We start from the raw sequence: 17884 nt of genomic DNA on the forward strand, positions 1-17884 counted from the left end.
TCCTTCCACTAAAAATAACTGGCTATATCCCACTAATAGACAATGTACACAAAACTTAACTTAGAAACTCTAAATGAAACGTGTTGCATGAATAATACCATAAACATTCACCTGCTTAAACTATTTGGGATTTTCCCAAGCTGTTCTACCATTGTAAATGTTCTACCAATGTAAATGGTTCACTTAGAAAGAACCTACAGTGTTTTACACTTTGGACTTGAAACAAACCTCAAGATACCTTTCTATGCACTATAGCGATCTTTGATTTTATACACTATATACTGCAGTGTCATCCCAGGAATGTCATGTTGAATTTGAGGAAATCCTAAAGCTTCATTAGGTAATTGTGGAAATAATAAAGCTTCAATTAGATGGACTTTCACAACAGGGTAAACAAATTACTGGCAAACTACATTTTTCTGAAATGTTTTTCTCCATCTACTTCCAGTTTCCAATTTCAAAGTACTTCTATAATGAACTCAAATTTTCATCTCTCTCTCCTCAAAGCATCCTGCATCTTTGCCAACAAAATACTGCAGTTTTCTTACTAGGAAAGCACACCCACAAATATCCCTTCTCTCCGATGAGAAACTACATACTCCATGGTCCTATCGTGTTAGCACAGGTCCAAGCAACTAGAATTTAGATGCAAAAAGCAGCTATAAGAGTTTGGAAGGAAAATAAACCTCCTAAGACCCAGGGTCTCATGTTAATAAGCTATGTAACAGAACAGCCTAGTCCCATTTTAGGTATAATCGGTGCTGCAACCTTATGTCAAGCAGATTATCGTAGCCCAGTTCACGATTAGAGAACACAAACACTTACGTACTGGAAACGTCAGCTTATAAAAATCCTAAAATGGTCACGCTGAGCAAATAAAGTGGTGCTCACTCGTTGGATGTATACAGTTGTGCTGCACAGTCCTCCTCCCATCATACCAACATACCCAGTACCCTATATCCATGGGTTGCTCTTACCTAGCCCTCTAACAAATGTGCCATGCCACAGAACGGGGTGGCCAACCTGTGGCTCCGGAGCCACATGCGGCTCTTCAGAAGTTAATATGCGGCTCCTTGTATAAGCACCGACTCCGGGGCTGGAGCTACAGGCACCAACTTCACAGTGTGCCGGGGGGTGCTCACTGCTCAACCCCCGGCTCTGCCACAAGCCCTGCCCCCACTCCACCCCTTCCCACTCCCTCCCCTGAGCCTGCCATGCTTTTTTTTCCCTCCTCCCCTCTCCCCCAGAGCCTCCTGCATGCCACGAAACAGTTGATTGGGAGGTGCGGGGAGGGAGGGGGAACAGGAGGTGCTGGGAGTGGGGGGGGGGGGGGAGCTGATGTGGGGCTACTGACCTGCTACTGTGGCTCTTTGGCAATGTACATTGGTAAATTCTGGCTCCTTCTCAGGCTCAGGATGGCCACTCCTGCCATAGAATTACTTCACAGGCAGGTACTTCTAGCCATCCAGAGCATAAACACTGCATGCCTTTCACTGATGATTTCCTCTTCCTTTCTGATGCTAATAGATATTTCTCTTTCTATCAATAAGGGCATTCTCTTTTCTTCAACAGCAGAGCCAGCTCTGGGACAATCCATAAAGTTCATGTGCTAGCTCCCAAGAAAGGCGTAGGGATTTAGTAATACAGGTCATGATTGGTGTTCTGTGACTCTGCCTCTCTCCTCCTCCTTCATACACAGCTATAAGTACTGTAAGATTAAAGGTTTCAGAGTAGCAGCCGTGTTAGTCTGTATTCGCAAAAAGAAAAGGAGTACTTGTGGCACCTTAGAGACTACCAAATTTATTTGACCATAAGCTTTCATGAGCTACAACTCACTTCATCGGATGCATTCAGTGGAAAATACAGTGAGGAGATTTATATACACACAACATGAAAAAATGGGTGTTATCATACACACTCTAAGGAGAAGTTTCAGAGTAACAGCCGTGTTAGTCTGTATTCGCAAAAAGAAAAGGAGTACTTGTGGCACCTTAGAGACTAACCAATTTATTTGAGCATAAGCTTTCGTGAGCTACAGCTCACTTCATCGGATGCATACTGTGGAAAGTGTAGAAGATCTTTTAAACACACAAAGCATGAAAAAATACCTCCCCCCACCCCACTCTCCTGCTGGCAATAGCTTATCTAAAGTGAATGCTCTCCTTATAATGTGTATGATAATCAAGTTGGGCCATTTCCAGCACAAATCCAGGTTTTCTCACCACTTCCCCCCCTCCCCGACACAAACCCACTCTCAGAGGGAGAGGGGAAAATCTTTTGTAGTGATAATCAAGGTGGGCCATTTCCAGCAGTTAACAAGAATGTCTGAGGAACAGTGGGGGGGGGGGGGGGCTAATCACATCAGCCACACTATCAGAGGCTCGTTCACCTGCGCATCTACCAATGCGATATATGCCATCATGTGCCAGCAATGCCCCTCTGCCATGTACATTGGTCAAACTGGACAGTCTCTACGTAAAAGAATAAATGGACACAAATCAGATGTCAAGAATTATAACATTCATAAACCAATCGGAGAACACTTCAATCTCTCTGGTCACTCGATTACAGACCTAAAAGTCGCAATATTACAACAAAAAGACTTCAAAAACAGACTCCAGTGAGAGACTGCTGAATTGGAATTAATTTGCAAACTGGATACAATTAACTTAGGCTTGAATAGAGACTGGGAGTGGAGGGGTCATTACACAAAGTAAAACTATTTCCCCATGTCCGTCCGTCTCCCCCCCCCCACTGTTCCTCAGACATTCTTGTTAACTGCTGGAAATGGCCCACCTTGATTATCACTACAAAAGGTTTTCTCCCCCCCCCCCCCCCCCCCGCCCCCGGCTCGTAATAGCTCATCTTAAGTGATCACTCTCCTTACAGTAAAAAGAAAAGGAGTACTTGTGGCACCTTAGAGACTAACCAATTTATTTGAGCATAAGCTTTCGTGAGCTATAGCTCACTTCATCGGATGCATAAAGTGGAAAGTACAGTGAGGAGATTTTATGTACAAAAACACTCTCAATACTATCCTTTGATTCAACACACAGAAGAGACTGCAAGGTCAACCACATGGAAACAAGCTGTCCAATACACTTATATTTAAAATCTACCTAGCTGTTCCGTTGCAAATTACACCTACAAAGCCTGTGGATACAGCCACAAAAGAAAACTACATAAAATTATCCTACTGTTTTATATGCAAGACACATTCTGAATAATGAACTGAACAAATGAGTCTCACCTTTTCCCCAGCAGAGCCTGCACTAGAGAAGCAATGCAAGGTTACATGGTGAAAATACGTTTGCTGCAGTTACGGTCAAATCCAGTTGGTGTCTTCATTCTCAGTGAACAATAAAACACTGAGCCTAAAACTTAACACTTTCCTACTGAGTGCCGCTCACAAGTTCTAACTGAGAATGCATCCGATGAAGTGAGCTGTAGCTCATGAAAGCTTATGCTCAAATAAATTGGTTAGTCTCTAAGGTGCCACAAGTACTTTTCTTTTTGCGAATACAGACTAACATGGCTGCTACTCTGATAACTGAGAACTGCGGCAACAAATACAAATCTCTCTGTAATAGGCTAAATTGGATGAAATCTTAGGAAACGAATGCAGCAAAACCATTTCTTACTTGGCTGCATATCCTGCCCCAGAGAGCACTACTAGATTTTTCTTTTTTAACTGATGTATGAGCTGTATGCTTGGCAGTAAGCAATCACAAGACCTTGCAGTGCTGATTACTACAGAAGTGTAAATACTAGCTATGCATAGCATTACTAAGGCATCCACCTCCACAGTCTCTCTCCACTATATATTATGGTCGGAGTGGTAGTACCACAATAGTTAAGATGGTATAAGAGTTTCCATTCTAATCACCTCTTTGCTCTTCCGTGTTCAAATTGTAATTTTATTCATCTTTTACTTTTGGGGTTTGTCTTCTGCTTGAAGTTGGTCTTTTTTAATTGAGCAAATATGGTTTCACTCTTTTTTCCCCCTCTACCGTAAGGGAAGTAGAAAAGACATTTTCCCATTATAAACAATAAAAATATTGAAACTTCTTTTGAACAGCCCTCCTGCCAAAATAGTTGGAAGATAAGCACTGAAATTTGGCAGCAAAACAGAGTTCACTGAGCAGAAATGCTTTTGAGTGGCCAATGAGTTCTAAGCCATTAAATACTGAGCGCACACAATACATTTTGCTCAGGTACCATGCAAACGTGACCAATTAAAGTTCCAATCCTGCAATGAGCTTAATGAGGGCAGAGGAGTCCACTTGTGTGGAACTGTTTGCAGGAGTAGAGCCTTGTTGTGTAGGGGAACCCACATTTAAAGTGTGGTATGGACTGAGACAAAGACTTGGCAGGAGCACCTTGTATAAGGGCCAAAGGTAAAGGAGGGCTTTTCTGATGTACCTTATGAGCTCTGTAGTTACGGAGGGTAACAGCAGCCTCCCTCATGCAGACCTCCTAAAGAGACATGACAATCTTTCCTAATACTTTTGATCATGGAAAGGACATGCTGTTGGCCTCTTTTTTTTTTTTTTTTGCAAGCCAGCAGAAGCTCAGCCAGTCATGAAGAGTTAAGTTTTTGTAGGTGTTTTCTTTTTTCATTTTAATATCTGGGAGATCCCATACAACTACATACATTAGAACAGTTAAGTTGGCAAAGTGAAGTGGTCATATGTCAGGAATGCCAGAATTAAGGCTGCATACACGACCTCTGCCCAGACTCCACCCACTGATTTCAGTGCAAAACGGCTGTGCAGTCTGCCTCAATGACTGAATTTGGTCAACCTGGAAGTACATGTATGTTTTATTGATTTGTTTTGAAAGGCCTCTGAAAAAGCTGACAGACCACCCCCTGTGCTTGGACAGTAAAGGCAGTGGTTCAAATTCAGACTTTTCATGAGTAAGTGCAACTCCACTGGAAAAGGACCTGCTTATACCAGGTATGAATCTGGCCCAATACACAGGTTAAACCATGATCTGAACACAATATTCTGATACAGTGGTATATAGGAGCATCCCCCTCCCACAACAGCACCTTCATTGGTAACTACAGTAACTCCCCACTCAACGTCCTCTCGCTTAACATCGTTTCGATCTTATGTCCCTGCTCAATTACAGAACATGCTCCATTTAAAGTTGTGCAATGCTTCGCTATACCTGCATTTGGCTGCCCGCTTTGTCCACAGCTGACAGCCCCCCTATCAGCTCCCCTATGCACCCCCCCGTGCCTTCCGCCCACAGACCCCACGGATCAGCGCCTTCCCCCTCCTCCCCCCACCTCCTGCCCATGGCAATCAGCTGGCTTGCAGCATTCAGGAGGCAGGGGGAGCCTGTACGCCGTGTCCTTGCTCCTCCCCCCTCCCTCCTGAACGCCACAAGCCAGCTGATTGCTGCGGGCAGGAGGCGGGGAGGGAGGGGGTAGAGGAGCGAGGATGTGGCGTGTGGAGTAAAGGGGGCGGGGGAAGAGAGGGGTTAAGGGTGGGGATTTGGGGGAAGGGGATGGAGTGGGCAGGCCAAGGGTTGAGCCCCCCATCCCTGTTGCTTGCAGAGTAGGGGAAGCTGCCACTGCTGCTGCGCGATGTGCTTCTCCTAGCCTATGGCACCTTCAGCCTCCTTGCCTGCCTCATTGTCTCCAGTGCCAGTGGGCTGTGCCTGTGTGGGGTAAGGCGGGGGCACCTCCCAACAATAGTACAGTACGGCAAAAAAAAATTTCCCTGGAACCTAACCCCCCCCCCCCCCCCCCCCAAATTTACATTCATTCTTATGGGGAAGTTGGATTCGCTTAACATAGCTTCACTTAAAGTCGCATTTTTCAGGTACATAACTACAACATTAAGCGAGGAGTTACTGTACCTAATTTCTATTAGCCTTGCTCCACTTTGGCATTGTCCTTTTATAGGAACTTCTCTCCCGGGACTGGCTCTTTAATTTGGCAACGTCAAGGAGCTACAGACCTAGAGTAGCCATTTTATACCTCCTTGCTGTATCTCTCTCCCCCCGAAACTGTTGTTCCCAAATACAGTTCTGTTTTTCCTGCTTTTTATGTTTTGTATTATCATAGTGCCTCCTGATCAGATGGCACAGTCTGACAACTCTCCTGAATATATTCCAGTTACAATTTATTTGTTTTGGGTGTAATGTTTGTTACTAAAATACCTAGAACAAGAGCCATAAACCATTCAAAAAACAAGCTTAAGAAACAGTTAAAACAAATGTTTTACTTCATGGACCTGGAGCCGATCTGAATCTCTGTGATCCCACTGATTTCAAAGTTTCAGCACAGAGCTGAAGAGGATACTCTTGGTATTAGGGCCACAGGGAACAGTTGATACATGTGGCTTTCACTTTTTAACATAAGAAACTTTCATTCTCTGTGCTGAAACTAAAAATGCTGGTAGAATTATGCCTAAACCCCTCTTTCCTTTCAGTCAATTTCCTCCAATGGAAATTTTGAAATGATTTCTATTTACAGAAATCTCTTGAACCACACCCACTTTCTCAATAATGCCTACAGAAACCACCATCATCTGTAGAAGAATACTGGAATATAGACTGACTTACTTCAGCTTCATGTTCTTTCCCCTTCACACTGATAGAGCAGAACGATGATTCGAGCGCTAGCTTGAAATGTGGGAGAACCAGGTTCAATTTCCTTCTCAGCCCCAGACTTCCTGCGTGACCTTGGGCAAGTCATTTAGGGGTAGATCAGCAAGGTGGGAATCCACAAAGGTATGCAAGCATCTAAACCCCAGACATAAGTGCCTTAACCCTCAGGTTTAGGTACCTAAGTCCCAGTTTTGTCTCCACTGTATCCACTGAACCCTGCAAGTGTCTAAACTCACTTAGCATCTACATTTTCAGAGTAAAAATTCCTTAGGTATCTATGTTTCTGCCTCTGGGCATTGCACATTGTTGCTTCACTCTTATCTCCTGCCTAAGTCTCGGAGGGATTCACAAACCAGGCATTCGGCCACCTAAGCTGTATGCGGGGCCTGATCCAGGAGGCATGCTCGGAGGACACCTACCAGATGGAGTTCTATTCAAAATCCAGCCAGAGAAGGAGCATGTGGTGATGGTAGCAGTGCCATCACCCATCTTATAACTACTAGCCCAGTGGTTAGAACACTCACCTGGGATGTGGGAGACCAAGATTCAGTTCCCTGTTCCTCTCTCCTCCTCTGACAAAGAGGGGGGTGTCTCCCACCTTTCAGGAGGTTGCTCTAACCACTGGGCTATGGGATATTTTGATGTGGGGCTTCCACAAACTCTCCTGTTGAAGCTTTGTGCTCTGAATAAATAATGAAACAGTGGTTGAAACAGGGGGGCTGGGTTCGGGGTCTCCTACCTCCTAGGTCAGTTCCCCAATGACTGGACCAGAGAGAGTTATTCTCTCTCTCTGGCCCAATGACTGTTCCACTGTGGACAAATACAATCATTAGTCCAGGGAAGAGGAGTAATGGGGGATGGAAGGGGTATGATTGTGAAATCCTTAATCAGGCAAAAGTTCTTTTGAAATAAAGAGTTAGAGTATTGCCAAAGTAAAGAGTAGGAAATCAGGTCCAAAGGCTCGGGGTAGACAATGATGGAGACAATTGAACTCCCTATCTCTATACAAAAAACTACAAACTGTATCTGAAATTAGTGACACGCTGTCCCAGAACTGTGCCTACAAAACACTCTCAAAAAGGATGGGTCTGTTCATGTAATGTTAATGAAAATCCGTTCCAGGACTGCATCAAATGCAATCTTTAGTAACACACACCTGATCTATGCTTAAAGGTTTTCCCAGCATAGTTATGTTGGGGGGGGGGAGGAGGGGAGGGGAATCACATCCTTAACTAACACAGCTATGCGGACAAAATACCTAGTGTAGATGCAGTTTAACAGCAAACAAGTGCTTTTACCAGTATGGCTTTATTTTGTTCAAAGAACAAAAGAACTCGTTAGTACAAACTGCATCCCTACTATGAGGCTTTGCTCACAGCTATTCCAGCAAACCCCTTCTACTGTAGGCAACACCACAGAAAGCAAGTTCATTGACAAATAAGCGAGCAGGTTTGGTTACCCAGGAGGACAGGAAGAGTCCATAAGAATTGGACACAATTAGGCTTTAGCAGTTGGCAAGCTAGCCATAAGCAAATACTGAGATGGAGAGACTTTTTCCTCTGTTCTTTAACTTCAAATGTAAATGTCATTAGCTTTTGCCATAGACTGCATTTTATACTTTTGAGAAGGAGGTATTTTTTCTAGTAATTAGTCACCTTTTAGGCTTAAGCAATATCTGATTTAGGCCTTGTCTGTACAAGAAAATCTACACTGATTTAACAAAGTCAAGTTTAGAGATTGTTCTAGTTCAACCATGGAAAACCTCCACGTAAATGCACTTAAACCATTTTAACCCTCACGTAAACCAGTTTCACTTTCATCAATTAACTGATGCAAGCTAAGTTGACTCAAGAACATTTAATGTCAGGGCTCCCTCCCCACTCTGAACTCTTGAGTACAGATGTGGGGACCCACATGAAAGACCCCCTAAGCTTATTTCTACCAGCTTAGGTTAAAACTTCCCCAAGGCACAAATTCTTTGCCCTTGGAGGGTACGCTGCCACCACCAAGTGATTTAACAAAGAATCAGGGAAAGGACCACTTAGAGTTCCTATTCCCCCAAAATATCCCCCTAAGCCCTTACACCCCCTTTCCTGGAGAGGCTTGAGAATAATATCCTAACCAATTGGTTACAAAGTGATCACAGACCCAAACCCCTAGGTTTTAGGACAACAGAGGAATCAGTCAGGTTCTTAAAAGAAGGATTTTATTTAAAAAAAAAAAAAAAAAAAAAAAAAGGTAAAAATCACCTCTGTAAAATCAGGATGGAAAATAACTTTACAGGGTAACAAAAGACTCAAAAACACAGCAGAACTTCCTCTAGGCTTAGTTTCAAAGTTACAAAAAACAGGAATAAACCTCCCTCCAGCAAAGGAAAAATTCACAAGCAGAACAAAAGATAATCTAACATGCCTTGCCTGGCTTTTACTTACAATTTTTGTAATATGAGAGACTTTTAGGATGGTTTATAGGAGGAGTTTTCTGACCTGATGCTTCTCTGCTTCCCAAGAGAACACACAAAACAAAGCCTTTCCACCACTCCACCCCACCCAAGATTTGAAAGTATCTTCTTTCCCCATTGGTCCTTCTGGGCAGGTGCCAACCAGGTTATTTGAGTTTCTTATCCCCTTACAAGTAAAGAGGAATTCTAGGCTACCCTTAGCTGTATGGTTATGACAAGGGTTTTGCACTGATTTAACTAAATCAACTTTATTACAGCAGTTCAGCTTCTCAAATAGACATGGTCTTAGTCTCAAAGTAGAAGACAATCCAGCACAGCACCCAAACAGGTGAAGTTTTGATCTCAAACATCTCTACCAATACAAAATAGGAAGAGTTTTCCACCCATTCCCCAAGGTTGAGCACCTAGATCTTGGAAGTAGGGGCTCCACCCTCAATCCCTATCAGTCTCAGGGTGTTTAATTGTTTTTCAAGCCTTGATTTTAACGTATTTACGGTGATGTAGATGTGTTGTGCAAGATATACAATGCTTGGTATGTTCGCCCAGGTGTTATGGATATCTCATCCTATTGTATGTAACGAAGAGGACAAGCAGAGCAAACTGTAGCTTGCCTACATTTGGGATTTTTTTTAAGCCAGCATACCTAAATCACCACAAACCCTGAATGTAGATACTCTCCAGTGGTGGAAAGCAGGACTCATAACAGTGCACCTTATTCCAGTTTCAAACCAGGGTCAATCACACCAGAGCAGTACATCCAGACTGAAGGCTTATATTGGAGAAGCTGCACCACTGCAAAAATCCTTAACCCAGGCAAACAATCTGTCACATGAGAAGGAATTGAGGTACAGTGCAACAGAATATTCTTATGCAAACATTTAAATCAATAATGCAGTTCATGCACATTAGGCAGTGTATTAAGCTGCATGTTTATTACACCTCCAAGTCTTTATGAGTCAGGTTATAGGGGAATAAAGCTTGTATCTTTGTCAAATGTACCTGAAGTCAGGCTTATATTGCAAGTACACTGATTTTCTAAAAGTGATCTTTATTTTGTTGTAGTGGAATAGTTTGTACATAATTTACAAGCGAAGTATTAAGAAAAATAGTTACTCAATTTACACTGATCGTCAAGAGAAAGAGCATACCAAGGCATTATAGCAAGCAGCATCTACCGAGTCCTTGAACTATTGCACCAGGAGAGCCAGCCACATTTTTTACATATGTCACTAAAAATCAGCTATTGAACCAAGTTCTCTCTGCTAACGGGGCTTTGTACAGATAAAAAGTTGCAGCACCAGCTGCACTTTTTCTCCGAGTGCTCACCACGTGTTAAAAGGGCAGTTTTAATGATTCTTGTTTAAATGCAGTTTGTCTTTATCCATTTCCGAAGTCCTTTAACAGAAGATGAAGCTTCAAGTGAATACAGCTACATACAGCTCTTAAATCGGCTCACCACATCAATAAAAACTGATTGAGAAAGTAAAACACAGGTGTTTATACTTGTACTTGCAAAAATATACCTACATACTTGTCCCCATACAGCATGCAAAAAATGGTATCAACACAGCGTTTCTCAAGGACCATGGCGTGATATTTATTCTTACTCAAGTTGATTAGTTTAATGATACTTAATCTCTTGTTATTCAAACAAGCAGGAGATGTTTATTCTCTAGCGTGTTCTGGAAAGATGGTAAACTCAGTAACCAGTCCATCCTTTAGCAATACCTTTCCGCACTTGATTTTGCTTCTTCAGCTCCTGACTTCCCCTTCACATTTCCTTCTTCATTAATCAGTACAGTGATCACATTGCTAGACTCAGCCCTGCCAGTTGCTTAGACTTTGCCATCTTTAGTTGCATTACCTTAGCATTCAGACTAATAAAAAATGGTTCCCTTTATGTCCTTTTCAACCATTTTGTACCTATCCCTCTTCCACAGAGTGCTCTGCATTTTCCACCACAACATATTGTTTAATAACTTCTAAATTTCTTATTCCCTATACGTTAATCAATTTGTTTGCATATGCTCCAGATAGAATGTTCCTTTATCTTTAAACACCAGTAGGTATGCACTCTAATACAATCTTTGCTGCTCTACTGCACAGTATGTTCAGGCAAATTTCTTAAGTACTGTACTAGTAACCTACCTTTCCATTTCCACCCCACCATGTTGTCTCCTCTGGAGTAGCTTGATATTTCACCTACTCTAATTTTACATCATCATGAAATTTGTTACCAAGGTCTCTATTTTACATGTACTTTATAAGCACTGGCACAACACACCTGATCAAGAATTCTTTGGACTGTTATTCCTAAGTACAAGAGAACTGTCTTTGCAGAGACAACCAATCAAAACTTTTAGATAATGGAGCCAGGCAACAGGCTCTGGAGTTTTCAGTCGGGATTCCCGGATACTGTGTACACACCTCATAGCCTGCTACTCAGCTTCCTCAGTTGAGAGACAGATGAAGAGCTTATTAAAGATGTAGTCTTGGTTTCTTTCCCTCCCCTGCTGCTGAAGAGCTCATGAGCTTAAATCTGTAGCTGAAAGGAAGGCTAGGAAGAAGGAATGCAGGTCTTCTAAACCAGTTACACTTGGAGAGGCCAACTGGTTGATTATTAAAACCCCTCAGGACCTTGATACTGTTCTACTATAAGGTCTAGGAAGTTTAACACTTGTTGACTATTTCACTTATGCAGGCTGATGGGAGCAGAGAATTCCAAACCGCAGTCTGCAATGAGCTGACTCTACTTTCCAACACCTGAATTTCAGCAGACAAACAAACAAGTTACTTTCCTAATATTAGTTTTCTATATCAATAGTTGCTGTAGGAGCCAGAGGAAGGTTATGTGATCACAAATCAGAGGGAAATTGGCTGCACAGTCAGGACTAAAAGGGAGGTGGGTGCATCTCTATTAAGATGTGGTCCACATTAAGAAAAAGTTAGAGAACCTCTAGAGTAGAGCATATTCAGAAGCAGTCCCTGCAAGTGACATATTTAATATTTCTGAATAAGCGAAAGATTGCAGTGATTTGATGCTAAACTAAAATGAACTTTCCAGAAGTGTAATAGCAAATACTAGCCTAGAAGAGGGCTATTGAGCCTGTGACCTGCATAATTACAGCATTCATGAAATCTCTTAATATGATACCACAACTGTGACCCAGAAATCAACACCCTGACCATAAGGGAAAGTGGACAAAGCACAGATTGTTTACAGAGAGCTAACAGAGCCAAGTCATGTAAAATTATTTTTGAAACAATGGGAGCTGTTCTCCGTACAGTACTACAGCTGATCACCTAAAGATCAGGGTGCCATTTATAGAGATGCTATTGAAGGCAATGGCACTGTTTTTTTAATAGTCTCAACCACAGTTTTAGCCACCTAAGCAGGAGCTGAAAGGCGGCGGCTATTTGGAACAGTAGCCTCTAAATGCAGTCTGTGCTTCCAGTGCCAGATGCACAGCAGGCCAGCCCCACTGTGCTGCCCAGAAAGTAACAGCTGGCAGCAGAGAGCTTTTGGTTGTTCTGTCAACCACAAGTTTGTAGAGGGAAGTCTTTCCACCTTGCAAATGCAGACTAAGGATCTGCACTAGACCACATAGGGATTGTTAGTCTCAAGTCGCTTCTGGTATTTGAGCGATCTTCCTCTTTATGAGCTAAAAACAATTTGCAAGATGCCCAGTTGAAGGGCTGGACCCCAGCCATGTAAAATAACCACTTATTTGTGAAGCAGGGAGAGACATTTCAGTGCTGAGCGCTATACAATGGAAGCCACAGAAAATGCAAAAGAGAAGAGATTAAGAATAAACTCCCTGGCTGGGAAGTTATGGCAGGTTTAGATACAGTGGGTTTTTTTGAGAAGTAGGAAGGAAGAGAATGCCTAGCTCCTCCTTGCAAGGGAATCCACGCAGGCACTGGCGGCAGCAGAGCAAGACTATAAACATACAGAGAACTAGCTTTAAGGACTTGTAGTTATACAATTTCCACCCTAGCCTACCCACACAGAGTCTGGTTGATACCTGCTGCTCACGGAGGTGTATGCAGAGATAAGAAAAGGGTCATGCTGTCATCCATCCCACCCGGTAAAACTCAAGCTAGCTTAAGGATTGTCTTCTTAGGAAAGTTTTTACCAGATATAGCAGTATTATTTAAATTTACATCCTAAAGCTCACCCAGTTCAGCACTGTGGACTTCCAATTTAGAAGGGGAGGCAGAGTAGAGCCACAGACGCATTTGTTCATTGGGCAGGTACATGCACTGAGGCTGCACATTGCACTTCTCTATTCCATGCTTCTCATCTGTCCCTCATAATGACAGAACTGCCTCATTTCAGACCCCAAGTCTCCTCTGACACCAATGTTCAGGTCTAAGGGGCAGCTGACCTTGAGAAATCCTCTAGCCAATGACTGGTAGCAGCCCTTCCGAAGGGAGGGGAAGAGAAACACCCCGTCGGTTCCAGCAGAACCTGTTTCCATTGCAACAAGTGTCAAGCTCTGATGGCTCCAAACCCACCCGCCCCTGCGTGTGAAAAGCCCGCGGCCCATCCCCCAGCCTTGTCTTCCCGAATCTGCAGGCAGCCGGACTCCTGGCCCCGGCGGGCTGCCCAGGGAGGCGTTTCTGAGCCCGGGGGGGGTTCCCCGACCATCCAGCAGGAGCAGAGCGGGTGCGCGGCCACCGCCCGTGCTCGGGGGAAGGGGGGACCGAGGGGCTGGCCCGCGGGCTGCACAGGGGCGAACCCCGCTGCCTGCGCCTCCCCGCCAGGCTGGCAGCTCCGGACGACGGCGCCGCCCCCGCCCCGCTTCTGGCCAGGGGGCTCCAGCCCCGCGCTCGCCCGCCCGCACTCACCCCCGCTCCGGCAGCCCGGGCCCGCCAGCTTGCGGCACTCGGACGGCGGCATCTCTCGCGCGCCCGGCCCCGGCGCCTGAAGCTGCCTGTGAGCGGCACCGACAGTCTAGCCCAGGCTCCCGACGCGCGGCGGCGCTTGCGCCATGTGACCGCCCCTCCCCATCACGTGACGCGCGCGTGCCACCCGCCGGCCATGACACTAGAGGCAAAGCCGCTGGGGGCAGAGGGGGCGGGGCTTGTCCCTGTTGTGCGCCCTGGGGCGCTTCCCCACTGCCCATTCTCCCTGGGCTTTGGGAGGCAGCGGGGGAGGAGAGAATCCCCTAGGGGACAGCAGGGTGTGACAAGGCACAGCCACCCTCTGGGGGCTCCGCACCCAGCCCAGAGCGGGGCCCCATGGTGCTCGGGGCTGCACAGACTCACAGGACTAGGCAGAATCTCGAGCATGAGCCCCACGTTACAGGTGGGGGAACTGAGGCACAGAGAGAGACCACGTGATTTAGGAAGGTGTGACAGAGCTGGGAACTGAACTCAGTCTCCAAATCCCAGTCCAGGGCCTTAGCCTCAAAACTATCTGCCTCCCCCAGGAGAAGAGGAAGCAGGGGGTGTTCCCTCTCTCTCCGGGTTATGACCTGCCCTCTGCTGCAGGGAGAGAAGGAGCCTGAGCTCCTGCGGCTCTATTGTGATGAGTCAACTTAGAATAACAGAATATCAGAGTTGGAAGGGACCTCTGGAGATCATCTAATCCAACCTCCTGCTTAAAGCAGGCACAATCCCCAATTTTTTTTGCCCCTGATCCCTAAATGGCCCCCTCAAGGATTGAACTCACAACCCTGGGTTTAGCAGGCTGATGCTCAAACCACTGAGTTATCCCTCCCCCTCGTTTGAAGCGCGAGGAGACAAGAAAACCATTTTAACTTGTACATCTGTTAGTTGGGCTTGCAGAAGGCCAGCACAGAGTGAGTCAGGGAAATAATGCAACCAGCCTTTCTTTGAACTAAAAACTGCTGTTGATAAGTTTCAAAGTTTCTTGACAAGGTCCAGAGCTGTCAGAACAACAGAGTAGAACTTTTTTTTTTTTTAAGGGATATGCCCACCCGTGGATCATAAGAGCTTTGTTTTAATGGGGTAAGATTGCCAACCCTTTGGAACACAACTTTTCCGGGGAGCAATTGGCTATTTATTCAGCATGGAAAATTAATCTCCTTCCACCATGCATGCTGGGAAACAGACGTGTGCCAGCACATAATTCATTCCTAAAATGATTTGGGGAGCCTGAGCTCAGAAGAGAACTTTGCTTTTTTACAGACCAGCCAAAGAAAAATAAGAGCAGCCTACAGTAACCAGACCAATGTTCCCTCTAATTTTTGACAGGCCGTGTGCACAAAAAATTTCTTCTGTGCAAATTTTTGACAGGCCGTGTGCGCAAAAAAATTCTTCTGAGCAAATTATTGTGCTTCTGTGCAAATTTTTGTGCGCACGGTGTTTTGCCATGTGCATAGGCTTTAGGATCTGAGTGTGCATGCAGATGCACACAGCTTAGAGGGAACAGTGAACCAGACAATTTAAAGGACCTGAGTGGTGAAGAAAGGAAAGTAATACTAGAAGGGATGGGTAGAAAGGAAGAGGCAGCTCTGGTCTTGGTGCCCTAGCAAAAAAATTATGCTATTAAGGAAGAAAAACCAGTAGTTACCCCTCCCCGTCCCCTCAAGAACTTTCCTTGTCCCCAATGACATCTTTCCCCATTACTGAACTTTCTAGATATGTATCCCAAGGCTTATTTATCTATAATTTATCCTCCCTTCATTGATTCATTCTGCTGAATCCTTTCTAATTTCACTCCAACTCCTCCTTGCCTTCAAAGTTCTTCATTGTGTTGTCCCTATTTTCACATCTCCTCTCCTATTCCTTTCCATACACACTTCATTCTGCTATCTACTTTTCACTTCTCTCACAAATCCCTTATACCTAGAACAAGTCTCATACAGTGCATCTAGCAACCTTACTTGCTTTAGATTTTGCTTCTTTTCACCAACTGTCCTCCCATCAGATACTCCCAGTGCCAGTTCCCTACCTTTCTGTGATGTTACTCCATTTTTATTTGTTAAATTAATTCAGATTATAAAGTTTCCACCTCCTTAGTAGAACTGTCCTGTTTCCAGAGGTTCCAGATCAAAATGAAGGTTTTCTAATGATTTTATGGAATAGGCATGGCTCCTATCATCATAATTTGCAAGGCAGCAACTGTTTAAGATACATTATCAGTGTACTCTTCTCTTCCTGTCAACCACTGCATTACGTTAGATGGAGCTCTTCAAAGCTACCCAGAGTGTTTACTAAAATCTGCACAGTGAGAGAGTCCACAAATATAGATTACCTTAAAGGAGGTGTACACCAATCAATGAAAGACAAAACAGAGGCACAGATACAACTAAGTAGTAAGTGAATTTCCAGAATAACTGTGGACAGTGATTGGTAGTGAAGTGCATGCCATTTACATTCATACTGATTTAGAGAGGTACCACAAGGATTTCTTTCTACTAGATTCCCCTTTCCCCCATAATTGTTGTCAATAAATAGTGTTAATTCCTCCCAAATTAGCTTGGCTCAAATGAGAGCTGCCACACTGCAAAATAACACTCAAATTACACAGAATGAGTGATTGTATTAGCAGCTGAAGAGTTGTGCTAACTCAAGCTTTAACTCAAGTTAAAAACACCTCACACTTGAGATAACGGTTTTTATGTGTTGACAGGACTGGCTTTAGGGGCAACACTTGAGTTATAAATCGAGTTAACAATGCAGTGTAAACAAGTCAAGAGAAAATAGGCAGGGAGGAAGAAGCTGTCTGTGGCCCATTGGGTTGCTGGGAGGTGGAGCTTTCAGGGGTACCTCCTGAGCATAAAAAGAAATTGCGTAAACTGAGACAAGAGAAAAAAAACAATATTCTTTATTCCCTTTTAGTTTGGGAAGCTCAGATGAGGAAGTAAAGAGAAACTGGAGGATTAACTGCCTTGTTTATTCACAAGGAAGATACTTGTTCTTAGAGACTTCAGATTAAAGACTGCATACTTGTCTCCCCTGTCCTTAGCTGGAGGAAGTTGGAAATGGAATATTTTCTTCTGGAGACTTGGCTTAAAGGAGCAATGACCCCCAATTCACACAGATCCTGTTAGAGGAGCTAGAGTATAGCTGACGAAGTAAAGCTAGCTGCCAGTGAAGACAAGCATTGGGCCTCTTCAGCAGACAGACAGACAGTGAGACTCCAAATACTGCAGGCTGTATGGAAATAGTAATAATACTTTTCACTTTAATCCTTCCATTCAAGAATTTCAAACTGCTTTACAAATATTATTGAATTAAGCCTCCCACTACCCTTGTAAGGTAGGTGATGATTATTACCCTTCTAGAGATGGGCCTACAGGCTTAGTTTTTCAGAACTGAGAACTGAAGTTGGATCTCCTGTCTCCAGATTCTGTGCTCTAACTCTGCAGTGTACATATCAACAGTTTTCAGCCCTATAAAGGGGTCTGACCCCTTCCTGGTTCAGTTGGGATGGGGGGGCATGCACTTCCTTTATTAATTATTATTATTTATTTTATTATTTAATATTATTAATATTTGTTATAGAAGTGCCTAGGAAACAATCAAGAACAGGGTCCCATTGTGCTAGGCACTATACAAACATAGAGTAGCAAACAGCCCTCCAAGGTCTTACAGTCCAAACATTCAAAACACCCCTGAGGTGGGGGAAGGGGTATAACATACAGCCAGAGAACGATCAATGTAATGGTAGCAAACAACTGCTCATTCCATCACTTTTTTGGAAGGGATGGGGGGGAGAGGCAGGGTTACCTGGGAGGGGATCAGCTACTTGGGAAGGGAGAGGATGCCAAAGGGAAGGGGGCAGAGGAGGAGTTAAACTGAGGTGAAGAGACTGTGAGTGAGGAT

General features: G+C 44.2%; 1 protein-coding gene across 11 annotated transcripts in view; it reads right to left on the bottom strand.

The window, feature by feature from the left end:
• GALNT11 (polypeptide N-acetylgalactosaminyltransferase 11) overlaps positions 1-14092 on the bottom strand; it is a 107167-nt gene extending 93075 nt beyond the window's left edge. For 5 of the 11 annotated variants that reach the window (XR_005224092.2, XR_006289127.1, XM_043541593.1 and 2 more), the window contains exon 1: positions 13937-14077. The gene's annotated coding sequence lies outside the window, so the exon portion shown is untranslated. Of the gene's footprint in view, positions 1-3250; positions 3271-6579; positions 6699-11512; positions 11837-13263; positions 13552-13936 lie in introns of those variants that run through there. The other 6 variants (XM_037891123.2, XM_037891122.2, XM_043541590.1 and 3 more) reach the window with 6 other exon arrangements.
• Positions 14093-17884: the final 3792 nt, after the last annotated feature.

Source organism: Chelonia mydas, chromosome 2, assembly GCF_015237465.2.
Source record: "Chelonia mydas isolate rCheMyd1 chromosome 2, rCheMyd1.pri.v2, whole genome shotgun sequence".
Classification (NCBI taxonomy): domain Eukaryota; kingdom Metazoa; phylum Chordata; order Testudines; family Cheloniidae; genus Chelonia; species Chelonia mydas.